At 39.0% G+C, this 16,365-nt stretch overlaps 2 long non-coding RNA genes across 51 annotated transcripts in view; one reads left to right on the top strand and one right to left on the bottom strand.

The window, feature by feature from the left end:
• Nucleotides 1-16,365, top strand: part of LOC138176480 (uncharacterized) — a 145,759-nt gene that overhangs the window by 93,341 nt on the left and 36,053 nt on the right. The gene's annotated exons all lie outside the window — the stretch shown is intronic.
• LOC138176479 (uncharacterized) overlaps nucleotides 1-16,365 on the bottom strand; it is a 124,008-nt gene that overhangs the window by 85,177 nt on the left and 22,466 nt on the right. For all 50 annotated transcript variants that reach the window (XR_011172285.1, XR_011172300.1, XR_011172269.1 and 47 more), the window contains 5 exons: nucleotides 15,512-15,653; nucleotides 14,752-14,894; nucleotides 13,301-13,436; nucleotides 11,547-11,691; nucleotides 10,556-10,696 (listed from right to left, as the gene is read on the bottom strand). This is a non-coding gene — a long non-coding RNA (uncharacterized lncRNA). The remainder of the gene's footprint in view (nucleotides 1-10,555; nucleotides 10,697-11,546; nucleotides 11,692-13,300; nucleotides 13,437-14,751; nucleotides 14,895-15,511; nucleotides 15,654-16,365) is intronic.

Here is a 16,365-nt window from a genome sequence, read left to right as displayed (position 1 = left end):
TAGGTGTACTCCCAGATCTAACATTCCCTTCTCTATGGCTTCTTTCAGATCCCATAGTTTATGTACTAAGGTCCCACAAGCTCAAACAAATCTTGTTTTATGGCTCTATTCTTCTCCCACTTTCTTTCTTTGAAACTTTCTCCCACTCTCCTAGTCTAGGTTCTAAGGCTCACGCATAACCTGTAGCCTAGGTACTAAATCTGGTCTTAATTGAGTTTCAATTAATGTCTCACTATATTCCTTGACCCCCTGGAAAAATAAACGAAACAAAACAAAAACCTTATTGTCTCAAAGAGATGACATTGAGATTTTTAAGGCCCTATGCTAGCTCTGAAATCTTAAGTTCTACTGCCCCTTTTATGTCTCTAATTTCATACCTCTCTTACATCAGATATATATTTATCTACGTTCTCCCTTTAAAGATATTAGGTGCTGCAGTGGATAGAGCGCCAAGCCTGGAGTCAGCAAGACCCATCTTCCTGAGTTCAAATCCAGCTTCAGACACTTACTGGCTGTGTGACCCTGGACAAGTCACATAGCCCTGTTTGCCTCAGTTTCTTCATCTATAAAATGAGGTGGAGAAAGAAATGACAAACCACTCCAATCTCTTTGCCAAGAAAACCTCAAATGAGGTCATGAGGAGTCAGACACAACTGACACAACTGAACAACAACTTCAAAATTATTATAGGCCATAAACGCTCCCTAGTAATTAAGGAGACTGAAAGGAATCCAACTGATGACCTTTTTTTCTATTTTCATATTGTGTACTTCTGGCCTGTCATCTATAATACTCTAAGCTCTCTCATGCCAATAAAATTCTCCCTTGAATGGCAGTCAAGGCTTTCTTTGTGCTAAGGACACTCATATCTATGACATATTATCTTCTAAGGGCAGACCTTCCCTATGATATTCTATTAATTTATTGATTTATTTTTCTCTTATTGAATTACCCATAGGTCTTAGTTGTAAAGTGACAGCAAAAATGCTCCCTCTTTGAAATACCTTGGACTTACTACCTTTTAGTATCACATTTCTGTCCATTCATAATAACAAGAATATAAATACCAGTTTTACCTGATCAGGGTACTACAAGGAATCATGTGTCTTGTTGGGGAATTGTTTTTTATTACTTGGGGGCCATATAGGTCCACTGATGATAAACTTATACCTTTGGCTCTGTGGTCTAGGATCTGGGTTTTATTTTAGACAATTACCACTCTGTTGATATAAATTGTATGGGAACAAAAAGTAGCATTTCAAGTTACAAATATACTCTGTTACTAAGGTTTCATTTAACCTGTCTCTCTCTCCAGGCTCTGGTGCCCTCAGAGCCTACCTTCTCAAGGATTAAATGGAAAGTTCTATGGTATACAATCTCTCTGAAAATTCAAGTTCTATAGCTCCTCTTACCTCCCTAACTTCACACCCTTCCAAGATCATATATTCAGCATTCCAGGTGCTTCCTTTTATTTTTTTTGGAGGGGGGAAGGTAGGGCAATTGGGGTTAAGTGACTTGCCCAAGGTCACAAGGCTAGTAAGCATTGTGTCTGAGGCCGGATTTGAACTTAGGTCTTCCTGACTCCAGGGCTCTATTCACTGTGTCACCTAGCTGCCCCCAGGTGCTCCTTTTTAAAAGCACTGTACCTCAAAAGTTATTGTGTGCAACAGACACTCCCTAGTCATTACCAACAGCAGCCTTATGTAATCAAACGATCTGCAAAGAAACAAACTGATGACTGTTTTTGTTTCATTTTGCTGTTTTTCCACTGTACAACTTTGCACTACTCTAATTGTCTTCTATCTGGAAAATTCTCTCATGAATGGCACCTCCCAAACTCTGACACATTCTTTTCTAAGGGCTACCCCTCCTATGATACTCTATTTAATGTTTTGTTTATTTATCTCTTCTTGCGTTGCCCATAGGTCTTAGTCATAAAGTGACAGCAGCAAATGCTCTCTCTTTGACAAGACTTGTACTTAAAACCTTATGGTAGTGGGTAGATATTCTTGATCCATTTCAAGTAAAAGGAATACCAACAGAAATCCAGACTGATCGGGGCACAGCAAGTAATCACTTTGCTTGTTGGGGAGACTGATTTTACTTCTTGGTGACATAATAAGACTCTTGAAAATAAATTTATACATTTGGCTGCATGGTCTGCTATCTTAATTTTAATGACAACTGACAGGATGCCATTCAATGTTCTGAGTTCCTTCTAGCTCTAAAAAATCTAAGTTCTGCCACACCTCCTAGTTCTGTCCTTTCAGAACACATCTAAACTAGAAATACAACACTGGAGTGGGCTCTGCTGCATTGATATCCCTTGTCCTCCGTGCTCTACCATTCCCCCTCTAATCTCATATTCTCTTATCTAAGTCTGCTCTTAGGCATAGTCTATGTATTAAGTTCCCACTGGCTCAAATTATTCTGGTTCCCTGGTACTGTCCATCTTCCCACTTTCTGTCTTCAAACGTCCCTCCTAGCTCCCACATTCGAGATATTATAGCTTATTTAGATTCCATAGTCTGGTTTGTAAATTTCTTCCAAGAACTCACTGGAATTTCAATTAACCTGTCTCAGTTACCTGGCCAGCTGAAAACAACAAAAACACTCCATGTTCTCAAGGATGACAATGAAAATTCTATTACCCATATTGCCTCAGAAATCCAAGTTTTATTGCTCCTCTTACCTCTCCAGTTTCGTGCATTTCCCTCCAAGATAAGACAAGTCAGTATTCCCTGCACTTCCTTTTAAATGTACTCTTCTTCAAAAGTTACTGAAGGCAAAAAATACTACCTAGTTAGTTCCAAATGGAGTATTAAGTAATTAAGGATCTGCATGGAATAAAATTGATGACCATCTTTTTGTGTTTTTGATTTTTAGGTTAAATGGTGCAGTTCTGCCTTCCCAGATCTGCGAGTCTCTACTCTAAGCTTTCTTCTGCTAGGAATATTCTGTCTTGGACAGTGGTTCTCAAACTAGTCTCTCTTAGGTTCCGAGGACTATCATAGCTCTGACACTATATATCTCTACAACAAACCTTCTTATGATGTTCTATCTATTTAATTGACTTGCATATTTTTCTTTTATTGTGTTACTCATAAAGTGATAACACAAATGGTCTCTCTTTTAAATGCCTTGTTCCTAAAACCTTATAGAAGTGAATAAATACATCCTATCCATTCCCAATATAAGGAATATTAATGTAAGTCTAACCTGATCAGTACACTACAAGGAAACATTGGTCTTGGGGGATTGTTTATGCTTTATAGACATAAATAAGGTATTCAATTATAAACTTCTACCTTGAACTCTGTGGTTCAGAAGCTGTTTTAATTCAGACAATCACCACTCTCCTCATATAAATTATATGGAAATAAAAGTAGCATTCCAAGCTACAAATATAATTTCTTACTAAGTTTCAACTATACTGTTCTCTCCATGCTTTGTTGAATTAAAAACATAAAATAACCCATGTTAGGGCGGCTAGGTGGCACAGTGAATAGAGCACCAGTCCTGGAGTCAGGAGGACCTGAGTTCAAGTCCAGCCTCAGACACTTGACACAAAAGCTAGCTGTGTGACCTTGGGCAAGTCACTTAACCGCAATTGCCCTCCAAAATAAAGCAAACAAACAAACAAACGAACAAACACAACAGTCTGTACTTTAAGCTCTCTATTCCTTGGAAAATTTGCCAACAAAAGGAACCTCAAAGCAAGCCTTTCTATGTGCTAAAGATCCTTGTGTTTCTGACAAATTACCTGCAAAGGGCAAACTTTTCGTTGATATTCTATAGATATTGTTCATTCTTCTCTTACTGCACTTCCCATCAGAAATACTAATAGGAATTGCTTGTCTTGTCAAAGGCTTGTTTTATTACTTGGAACCATATAAGAGACTTGATGATAAACTTATACCTTTCACTTTGTGATTGGGGACCTGAGTTTGAATTCAAACAACTACCACTTTCCTGATATAAATTATATGGAATAAGTAGCATTTAAGGCCACAAATGTCCTTTGTTACTAGAGTTTCATTTAACCTGCCTTTCTCCATGCCCTGGTGCTCTGAGAATATAAAGTAACTCATTTTCTCAAAGATGAAATGAAGAATTCTTTGGCCCAAACTGCCTTTGAAAATCTAAGGCTCATCAATCTCTTGAACTCTTGAATTTTAGACCCAATCAAGATCAGATGTTCAACATTTGATGTGCTCCTTTTTAAATGCTCTCTCCTTCAAAATTTATTATGTAAAATAGTTCCTAGTCATCCCCATTAGCAGTCTTAAGGAATCAAGGCTCTGCAAGGAATCAAATTGATGACCATTTGGATTTGTGTTTTGTTTATTTACTATTGTGTAGGTCTGCCCTCCCAGCTCTAACAGTCTTTACTCATATTCTATACTCTTCTTCCCAGAAAATTCTCCCATGAATGGCACCTCTCAGTCTAGATTTTTGATATGCTAAGAATCCCCAGAGGACCCCTCTTGATACTTTATATTCTAAGAGCAGACCCTCCTATGATAATATCAGTTTTTATTGCACTGCCCATAAGTCTTAGCCATAAAATTGCAGCACAAACGGTCTCTCTTTGAAATACTTTTACTTAGTACCTGATGGAATGAAATCTACATATGCTTGATCCATGCCCAGGAATATCATTATAACTGGAAGAGCATTAGATGTATCATTAGAAGTCCAACCTGATCAGGATACTACAAGGAATCACTTGGCTTATCAAAAGATCGTTTTTACTTCTTAGTCATATAAGGTCTTTAATGATAAACTTATACATTTAAGCTGTGGGGTCTGATATCTACATTCCAATTCAGACAATCACTACATTTTTGAGATACATTACAGAAATAATGATAGCATTTCAAGCCACAAATATAATTTTTTTTTTTGCTTTTTTTTGGAGGGCAATTGTGATTAAGTGACTTGCCCAAGGTCACACAGCTAGTTTTTGTGTTGTGTTTGAGGCCAGATTTGAACTCAGGTCCTCCTGACTCCAGGGCTAGTGCTCTGAATACTGCACCATCTAGCTGCCCCCACGAATATAATTTCTAAGGTTCCAATTATTTTGTCTCTATGTCCTGTTGATCTGAAAATGTAAAGTAACTCATTCTCAAAGATGCTTTTGATCATTCTAAGGTCCCTTCCAGCTCTGAAAAATCTAGGTTATATGCCACCTCCTAGTTCCAAATCCCAAATTCAACATTCTAATGTACTAAGATCCCATTGATTCAAACTACTTTAGTTTCCTAGCAGTGTCTATCTCCTACCTTCTGTCTTCAAAAATCTTTCTTCCCTCTCATATTCCAGGTTCTAGATCAGGGGTGGAAAATCCGTGGCCTTGGGTACAGTCTTCTGACTGAGTCCAAGTTTTACAGAACACATCCTTTCATTAAGGGGATTTGTTCTGTGAAGTTTGGATTCAGTCAAAGGGCCGCCCTTGAGGACCTAGAGGACCACATGTGGCCTCAAGGCTGCAGGTTCCCCATACCTTTTTATAGATTGCATCTAGATCCCACAGTCTGGATACTAAATTCCTTCCAAGATCTCACTGGAATGTCCACTAACCTGTTTGTCTCTATTCATTGGCCAGCTGACAATAATTTTTAAAAAACTCTATGATCTCAAGGATGATCTTGAGAGTTCTATGGCCCATCCTGCCTCTGAATTGCCCCCTTTACCTAATTTAATTCCCCTCAGAGATCAGACTTTCTGCATTCTATGTGTTCCCTTTTAAATGCACTATTTTTTAGTGTAGGTAATAAATATTCCCTAGTTATTACCTTTGGCAATCTTAAGTCACCAAGGAACTAAAAGGAATCAAATTAATAACCTTTTTTTGTTTGTTTAATCTGATTAGTATACTACAATAAATCACTTGTTTTTATTTCTTAGAGCCATATAAGGTACCTGATTATAAACTTAAACCTTTGGCTGTATTGTTCACAACTTAAGTTTTTATTTGGACAATCACCACTCTCCCGATATAAATTATATGGAAATAAAGGTATATTTCAAGTCACAAATATCATTTCTTACTAGGGTTTCAATTATCTTGTCTCTCTCCATGCCTTGTTGACCTGGGAACATAAAATAACCCATGTGTTCAAGGATGTTATTGAGCATCCCAAGGCTCCTCCTAGCTCTGACAATCCAGGTTCTATGGCACCTCCTAGCTCTGTTCTTTCAGGACAGTTCCAAGCAAGAAATTCAGACTTCTTTGGGTTTTCTTGCTCAGAGATGTATCTTTTAAGTGGCCTCCTACCTCTCACATTCTCTTTTCTATGGCTACCCTCAGGTTTCAGAGTCTACCTACTAAGGTACCACTGGCTCAAACTATTTTTGTTATATTGCTGTGTTCTTCTGCCATTTTCTTTCTGTGACATTCCCTCCTAACTCTCATAATCCAGGCTCTACAGATCATCCAGATCCCATAATTTAGATTCTAAATTTCTTCCAGGATCTTAATGGAGTTCCAATTAATCTCTATTCCTTGGCCTTCTGAGAACTTAAAAATACACATCTTCTCAAGGGTGAAATTAAGATTTCTCAGGCCCATTCTGTTTAAATTCTATTGTCCCTCTTACCTCTGAAATTTCAGACATCTTCTATATTCAGGATTTCTTATGTTCCTTTTATTTTTTTTAAGCAACCAGGGTTAAGTAACTTGCTCAAGGTTACATGGCCAGGTGTTTCTGGGTGGGTGCTAAGTGTCTGAGCCCAGTTTTGATCCCCAGGTTATCCCGACACTGGGGCCGGTGCTCTTACTCGCTGAGCCACCTGGCTGCCCTGATTTTGTTTGTTTTTTTTTTAAGATGCTTTTCTGCCCTCCCAGCTCTAATAGTCTGTTCTCTAAGCTCTCTTCTCCCCGGAAAATTCTGCTATGAATGGCACCTCCCAGGCCAGACTTTCTGTGTGCTAAGAACCCTCATAGTCCTGTCACTGTATGTACCAAGGTGACCCTTCCAGGGATTCTCTTTGCATGTAAGGGTTTATTTTTCTCTTATTGCATTGCCCATGGTCTTAACTGTAAAGTGACAGCATATATTGTCTCTGAAATACTACTTAGCACTTAAAACATTCTGTTAACAAGTAAATGGTCTTGATCCATTCTGAATAATAGGAACATTAATAGAAATCTGACATGATCGGTACAAAGTAACCACTTCTCTTGTGGGATTTTTTTTTTTTACTTTTTGGAGTCATATAAGGCAGTTGATTATAAACATACCTTTGGTGTGTTGTTCAGGACCTGAGTTTTAATTAAGACAATCACTGCTCTCCTGATATAAATTATATGGAAATAATAGTAGTTTCAAGCCACAGATTTCAATGGTCCTGTCTCTCTCCATGCCTTGCCATCCACAGAACATAACCTATGTTCTCAAGGCTGCAATGTTAGTGTTCCAAGGTCCCTTCCAGGTCATAAAATCTAGGTTCTATGGCACCTTCAGCTCTGTTTTTTCAGAACAGTTCCAAACCAGAAATTCAACATTTCATGTACTATCCTGATATTTGTTTTAGGTGTCTTCCCAGCTCTCACATTCCTTTCTCTATGGCTATTTTTAGATCCCCTTGTCTACCTACTTAGGTCCCACTGGCTCACACTATTTTCTTTTCTATGGCTCTGTCCATCTTCCCCTTTTTGTGTTCTAAAGTCCCTCCTACCTCTTATATGATCAGTTCTAGGGTTCATCCAGATCCGGCAGTCTGGATTCTAAATTTCTTCCAAGCTCTTACTGGAGTTTCAATTACCCTGTCTCTCTCTATTCCTTGGCCCCGTGAGAACATAAAAAAACTGATCTTCTCAAGGAATCCATCAAGAGTTCTTAGACACCTTTCAGATCTGAAAATCTTGGTTTTATATAGGCTTTGTTCTTTCAGAACCCTCTCACAGCAGAGATTCAGACCCCACTGACTGGCTCTGTTCAACAGCTCTGTCCATCTCCCACTCTCTTCTAAAGTCCCTTCTACCTCTCATAATACAGGTTCTTGGTCCCTATGGAGATCTGGCAATCTGGATTATAATTGTCTTTCAAGCTTAGGTATTTTATCTTATAGTATACTCTCTGATCTGATATTTTGTCTTCAGTGTCCTTTCCTATTTTTGATATTCAAAGTTCAAATTGCCTTCCCTTTTCTGAAATCCTCTTCTGTGTTCCCTCCACTATTCTCCTTTGAAAGGCTGTGACATTCTGTGTGGTAAGAATCCTAATAGTCCTGACATTCTATGTTCTATGGCCTACCCTACTTGAAAATTTGAGTTCATTTTCATCTGTTTATTTTTGTCTTTTAATACTAAAAATGTGTCTTAGCAAGATGATGATTGAAAAGTGCCAATGTTGTGTCTTTTAAATACACTGCATTTTACAATTATTTCACTACTAAATATATACTCCCTATTACCAATAGCAGTATTAAGTAATTAAGGAACTGCATTTAATGAAATAAATGCCCCCGTTTTTAAAAATTATCAAGGCCCTAGCACTTCTCTTGTCAGGGGATTTTTATTTCTTGGAGCCATATAAGGCTCCAAGATTTTAAACTTATACCTTGACTCTGGGGTCTCAGACCTGAATTTTAATTCTGACAATTACCATTGTACTGATACAAGTTATTTGTAAATAATCATTGCATTTAAGCCACAAATATCCTTTGTTACTGAATTTTCAGCCCAGCTGTCTCTCCATTCCTTGGCCTTCTCAAAGGTTACACTGAGATCTGTTCCTGGTGCTAGAGTGCTCTCTCATTCCTGACATTCTGGTTTTTGTTTTTTTAAAGGTACCTCCCAGATGAGACATTTTGTGTTTTGTGGCTACTCCCTAATCTGCTAAATCTGTTTGTTATGCTCTCATTGGCCACAAAAATCTGTGTTCCCAGCTTCTCATCATCTCCCACTTTCTGGGTTCTGAGGCCCCTTCCACCTTAAAGAAGCCAGACAGATTATAGTTCCTCATCTAGTTTGGATATTCTCTATACCACTTACCCTTCTTCCGTCTATTATCTATCTTGGCTTCATTTTTCACTCCTAGATCTGCTTAGCCAGCTCTAAGAATATGTATTATAATGTCTTATCCACCACCAACAGTTTTCCTTGAATGACACCTCCCAGGCAAGATAATCTCCATCAAAATGACCCTCTTGGTCCTGACAATTCATGTTCTATATCACCATCCTCCTCTTAAATTTGGACTTTTTTCTTTTCAGTTTTGAATTTATTTTTATCTTACTGGGGTCTAAATATCTTGGCAGTGGGATTATTTAAAAGCAATTTTTTAGCTTTAAGTACACAGTACTTGACACATTATGTAAATAAATAAATATTTCCCATTCGTTATGAAAAGTAGTCATTTCAATTGTAACCTTACTGCATCAAAAATTGCATGTAATCATTTTTTGCCTTTATTTTCAAGCCACATAAGACTATTTTCATCATTCCTTTTCAACTATCTGGTTTAAGACATGAGTTTTTAATTCAGTGCATCACCTCTATCCTAACATAAACTATGTTTAAATAAACTTTATAACATAAATAAACTTTGATATTCCTTTATAAACTAACCTGTCCCTCCCTCCTACCTTTGGCCATTGAGGACAAAAAACATGTCCTCCGCAGCCCTATTGTGTACTAAGAGAAGAGCTATGTTTTAAGGTTCAAGCCAGTGTAGGCATTCTGTGATTTTTGAGGCCACTTTTACATCTGACATTCTGTGCTTTAATATAGTTTGTCAGTATTTCAAAATTTAACCTGTGCTTCTCAATAACTAGGTCCACTGAGCACATTAAAAAAGCAACAACAAAAAAAACCCCAAACTCTCCATCCCAGCTGTAGGCCTTGGAGGTCTGAACACTTATGTTCTAAAGGCCATGTCATCTGTGACATTCTGTGATGTCCAGGCCACTCTTACTTTTAACATCCTCTGGCTTCCCTTTTTCTCCATGTCCTACTGGTTCTGATGTTCTTTCTATCTAGCTCCCAAGACTGACATTCTCTGTGCTAAGGTTCCTACAGTTTGACAGTTTGTGTTCTCAGTCTCTCATCACTGCCCACTTTCTGTGTTATAGCATACCCTGAATGCCCAGCTCTGATAATGCAGGTTCTAGGGCCCCACCCAACTCACTCATTCTGCATTTGAACCTGGCTCCCAGATACTTCCTTCTGAATGCTCTCCCGGCTCTGCTCTTCTGGCATCTCTGGGTGCCCCCTGAATATACTGCCAGTCAGAGGCAGGACTGCCCTCCAGCTCTCAAATTAGCTACTCTAAGCTCTCTCTCACCTTTAACTTCTCTTTAATCCTCATCCCAGGCATCTATGATCTAAGACCCTATATCCTAGGAATTTTTTCTATTAATATCTTAATATTTATTTTATTACATTATATATATGTGTATATATACATATATATATATATGTTTAGCAACACAGTAATTTAAAAAGACAAATGGCTTGCTTTTTGAAACCTATGTACTTAACACCTTATCGTTCTCAACAAAGTCTTGTCATTTGTACCAATAATAGTAATATTAATCACAGTCTTACCAGATCAAGGCACTGAATGGAATTACTTTTTTGCCCGTTTTTTTCTTTTTGTGGAACAAAATAAGGCACTTCATTTTCACCAATCCCCTTTGGCTGTATTGGTTCAGTCCCTGAGTTTTAATACAGAGCTGCACCACTGCGCTGAAATAAATTAGATAAAAATTCATTTTGCAGATGACACCACAAATAAAAGGTTTTGTTATTTTAAAATTGTATTTGTACTTCCCAATACATAGACCCATAGAGCACATAAAAAAAACTTCTTCTCCACCCACTATGATACTGTTTGTTCCAAAGCTCATCACAGATCTGAACATCTATGTTGTAAAGGCCATCCCATCTCTCACTTTCTTAGCTCTGAGATCCCTTCTTCAAAGTGTCCTAGAGATTCTAATATTGTCCTGATGCAGCTCTCAGGCCTAACATTTGGAATGCTAAGGTCACCTGGACTCTGACAATTTGTATTCTCACGCTCTGATCATCTCCTACTTTCTTTGTTATAAGGGGCCCTCAGTCTCCCGTGCTTCAACATTCCAGGTTCTAGGGCCCCATCTAGTCCTAGCATTCTGGAATCTAAGATAACCCTCCAGATCAGAACAGCTATATTTTAAGTACTCTGCCAGATTCTGGCTTCTATGACTACTGCCTGTTCTACCATTCAGAGCCCAGAACCCTCCCAGCACACAAATTCTCCATTCTAAACTCTCTCCCACATTTAACATTTTGTGTTGACAGGCACCTCCAAACCTAGATATCCAAGGTTCTAAGGACTCTCCCAGCACTGCCATTCTCTTTTCTTAAGCCCCATTCATTTCTGATATCAAAAGATTTTAATTTTTCATTTATTTTTATGTTCTACCACACACGGGACTTAGCAAGACAATGATGTGAAAGCAAAAATGAGGTCCTTTTTTAAATCTTATGTACTAAACACCTATTTATTTGCATTAAACAATCCCCATAGTAGCAATATCAATAATGGTTGTCTTACCAAATCAAAGCGCTGCATGGAAATAATTTTAATACCCGTTTTGTTTCCTCTTTATGGAGCCTGAGAAGGCACTGCATTTCCCCCTTTTCCTCTTTGGCTGAATTGGTTTAATACCTGAGTTTTAATTCAAAGGATCACCACTGAGCTGAAAGAAATCATACAAAAAATTAGTGTTGTATATCATGACACCACTGTCTTATTGTTCAATTTACTGCTGTTTCCTAAGACTTTAACACCCAGAGTACACTAAAAAACTTCTTCCCCCCTATGTTATCGTTTGTTCTACAGCCCCTCACAGGTCTGTGTATCTATGTAGGGCTGTCCCAGCACTGAAACTGTTCCACGTTCTAAGGGCTCACCTAGCTCTGAAATCACTTGTTCTAAGTACCCTCCTGTCTCTGACACTCTTCCATGTTTACTCCCAAGCATGGCATTTCTATGCTAAGGTACCCTGACAATTTGTGCTCACAGGCTCTATCTCCCACTTTCTGTGTTATAGGTCCCCTGAATGCTCAGCTCTGATATTGCAGGTTCTAGGGCCCCAAGGAGCTTAGACATTCTGCATTTGAACCTGGCTCCCAGCTCCTTCCTTCTGAATGCTGTCCCAGCTCTGCTATTCTGGCCTCCCTGGGTACCCCCGGTATATACTGCTCTCCAGCTCTCACATTCTCTATTCTAAGCTCTCTCTCATCTCCAACATTCTCTTTTGAAAAGCACCTCCAAGATAGACTTCGAGAATCTTTCCTGGTCTTACATCACAGGGATTTTTTCTTTTCATTTCTTAATATTTATTTTAATATACTGCATCTGCGTCTTAGTAATACAGTATTTTACAAGCAAAACTGGTATCCCCTTTAAAACCCACATTTATAAAACCTTGTTTTGAAGGATCAAATACAAAATGCTCTAGCATTTGAAGTACTTCATCACCAGCTCCCTCCTACATTTCTAGTCTTTTTTTTTAAGCAATTGGGGTTAAGTAACTTGCTCAAGGTTACACGGCCAGGTGTTTGTGGATGGGTACTAAGTGTCTGAGCCCGGATTTGATCCCCAGGTCATCCCGACACTGGGGCCAGTGCTCTTACTTGCTGTGCTACCTGGCCTCCCCTCTAGTCTTCTTAATAAACCTTATACTATAACACATACTCTTTGAACCAGTGACCCTGGTCTCCTGACTGTTCCAGGAACAAGACCCTCCATTTGTCATCTCTAGACATTCTCTCTGGTTGTCCCCCATGCCCAGAATACTCTCCCTCCTCTGCTCTGACTGCTGCCCTCCCCAGCTTCCTTTAAGTCCCACCTTCTACAGGCATCCTTCCCCAACCTTTTTTTCATTCCAGTGGTCCCTCTGGTCATTGTTTCCTATTTATACTGCATAAAGCTTGCTTTGTACATATGTGTTTTCATGTTATCTCCCCCAATAGATTTTAAACTTCTTGAGGGCAGGCACCGTCTTTTGTCTCTTTTTTTTAATCTCAGGGTATAACACAGTGCCTAATACATAGCAGGCACTTAATGAATGTTTACTAATTGATTTTCAACTCATTTTTCATTACTACTAATAAAAATATCAGGGCATCTAGGTGGTGCAGTCAGTACAGCACCGACCCTGGAGTCAGGAGGACCTGAGTTCAAATCCAGTCTCAGACACTTAACACTTACTAGCCATGTGACCTTGGGCAAGTCACAACCCCAATTGCCCTGGCTTCCCCGTTCCAAAAAAAAAGCAAAAAAAATATCAATAACATTCTTACCAGATAAAGTACTGCATGCGATTTTTTGCCTGTTTTTTTCTTATTTTAGAGCCACAGAAGGCACAGTATTTCCCTCTTTGCTCTTTAGTTGTATTGGATAAATACCTGAGTTTTAAATCAAAGGTTCACCACTTAGCTGAAATAAATTATATAGAAATTAATGTTACATATCATTGTATGATTATACTTTCTAATTATTTTTCAATTAACTTGTACTTCCCAATACCCCAACCCACTAAGTACATTAAAAAAAAAACTTGTTCTCCAATAGGATATTCTTTGTTGTAAAGCCCCTCTAAGGTGAGATCTGTCTTCTAAGGGTTTCCTGTTGATGGCATTCTTTTGTTGTAAGATCACTCCTATTTCTGATAATCTGTGTTCTAAGGGCTCACCTCATACAGCTATTCCTTGTTCTAAGTACCCTCTCAGCTCTAACATCCTCTTTGCTATGCAACTTGCAGCCCTGTCATTCCTTGCTAAGTTCTGACAATTTGGATTCTCAGACTTTGACCATAACCCACTTTCTGAATAATGCTAGGGGTTTGGTGGTTTCAGTCATTTCAGTTGTGTCCAACTCTTTGTGACAACCCCTTCTGGGGGTGTTCTTGGCCAAGATGCTAGAGTGATTTGCTATTTCCTTCTCTAGCTCATTTTACAGCTGAGGAACTGAGGCAGACAGGGTAAAATTGACTTTTGCCCAGGATCACACAGCTAGTACCTGTTTGCGGCTGGATTTGAACTCAGATCTTCCTGATTCCAGGCCCAGAGCTCTATCCACTGCGCCACCTAGCTGCCCCTTTAGGTACACATGCACGGGCTGAGAATAAGCCCCCTCCCCCAACCCTCACCTCTGATATTTGAGGTTCTTAGGTTCCATCCAGCCCCAGCATTCTAGATTCTAAGATATATTCCAGATTAAAACAGCTATGTTCTAAAGGCTCTCCCAGATCTGATATTCTGGTTTCTATGGCTACTGCCTGTTCTTCCATTCAGAGTCCAGAACCCTCCCAGCACACAAATTCTCTATTCTAAACTTTCTCCCCCATTTAAAGTTTCGTGTTGAAAGGCATCCCCCAGCCTAGACATCTGAGGTTCTAAGGGCCCTCCAGGCACTGTCATTCTTTGTTCTGAAGTCTCACTCTTTTCTAACATCTGAGGTAGGTTTTTTTCCCATTTATTTTTATTATGTTCCACTGCACATGGGACTTAGCAAGACAATGATCTAAAAAAGGCCTGCACAACCTGCAGCCCGAATGTCCTCTACATTTCTCATCAGCTGCCCAAAATCCTTTGGTGTGCCACTAGCAGCCTACTGGCCTGCAGGCCGGAGGTTGTGTAGGCCTGATCTAAAAGACTCAATGCTGGCCCTTTGAAATTTTATGTACTAAACACTTTATTTTTCTTTCATTAAGCAGTTCTCATAGTAGCAAAAGCAATAATAGTGGTCTTACCAAGTCAAGGCACTGCATGGCAATAGTTTAATACCCGTTTTGTTTCCTATTTATGGAGCCAGAGAAGGCACTGCATTTCCCCCTTTCCTCTTTGGCTGTATTGGATTAATACCTGAGTTTTAATTCAAAGGTTCACCACAGAGCTGAAATGAATTATATGGAAATTAATGTTACATATCATGGCGTAATTTCACTTTCTTACTGTTTATTAAAAAAAGTAGTGCTTCCCAATTCCTTAACCCAATGGGAACATTAACAAAACCAACAAATTCCTTTACCCAATATGTTATCTGTGTTCCTGAGGTCAGAAGATCTATTTTCTAAGTACTAACCGATCTCTGACATTCTATGTTAATGCCAATCTTATTTCTGACGTTCTGTGTTCTAAGGTTCTCCTAGCTCTAATGTCTCTTGTTCAAAGTGTCCTAGAAGTTCTGACTTCCTTTCTATGTAACAATCAGGACTGACATTCAGAGTGCTCAGATTGCCTGGGTTCTGACAATTTGTATTCTCGTCTCATACTTTCTTTGTTATAAGGGTCAACTCAGTCTCTCCACCTCTGACATTCCAGGTCCTTTGGCCCCATCCAGCTCAGGCATTGTTTTTTTTTTAATTTTCACCTATTTATTTTTGACATTCGTATTTTTAAGATGCAAGTTTCAAATTTTCTCCCTCCCTTACACCCCTCCATTAAGAAGGCAAGCAATATGATATCAATTATACATGTAAAGTCATGCAATATCAATAATGGTGATCTTACCAAATCAAGGCACTGTATGGAAATAATTTTAATACCCGTTTTGTTTCCTATTTATGGAGCCTGAGGAGGCACTGCATTTTCCCTTTCCTGTTGGCTGTATTGGTTTAATACCTGAGTTTTAATTCAAAGGATCACCACAGAGCTGAAAGAAATTATACAGAAAGTAATGTTGTATATCTTGGCAAAATTTTACTTTCTCATTGTTTTTAAATTTTCTCCTTCCCGATACCTTAACCCAGTGTGTACATTAAAAAGAAACTCCGCCTCTAATAAGATATTGTTTGTTGTAGAGCTCCTCACAGGTCAGAAGATTTATGTTTTAAGGGCTGACTCCTACATATGAAATTCTCTTTTCTAAAGGTTTCCCTATCTCTTACATTCTCCTCTCTATCCAACTGCCAGGCTGACATTCTCTGTGCTAAGGTTCCTCCAGTCTGATAGTTTGTGCTCTCAGACTCTCATCACTGCCCACTTTCTGTGTTATAGCATACCCTGAATGCCCAGCTCTGATACTGCAGGTTCTAGGGCCCCACCCAGCTCACTCATTCTGCATTTGAACCTGGCTCCCAGCTCCCAGATGCTTCCTTCTGAATGCTCTCCCAGCTCTGCTCTTCTGGCCTCTCTGGATGCCCCCTGCATACTCTGCCAGTCAGAGGCAGGACTGACCTCCAGCTCTCTCTCCCACCCCAACATTCTCCTTTCAATAGCAGCTCCCAATCTAGCATCCTTGCCCCCTCTGACAGCCTAGGGATTTTTTCTTTTCTTAATATTTATTACATTATGCTGCCTATGTTTCTTAGCAACACAGTATTGCTTTTAAAACTTAACATCTTATTGTTTTCAACAAAGATTCC

The sequence above is a fragment of the Petaurus breviceps genome, unplaced genomic scaffold (genome assembly GCF_028583685.1).
Source record: "Petaurus breviceps papuanus isolate PSGF00001 unplaced genomic scaffold, PetGlider_PUasm1.0 89614, whole genome shotgun sequence".
Classification (NCBI taxonomy): domain Eukaryota; kingdom Metazoa; phylum Chordata; class Mammalia; order Diprotodontia; family Petauridae; genus Petaurus; species Petaurus breviceps.
This window is presented reverse-complemented; position numbering and strand designations above follow the sequence as displayed.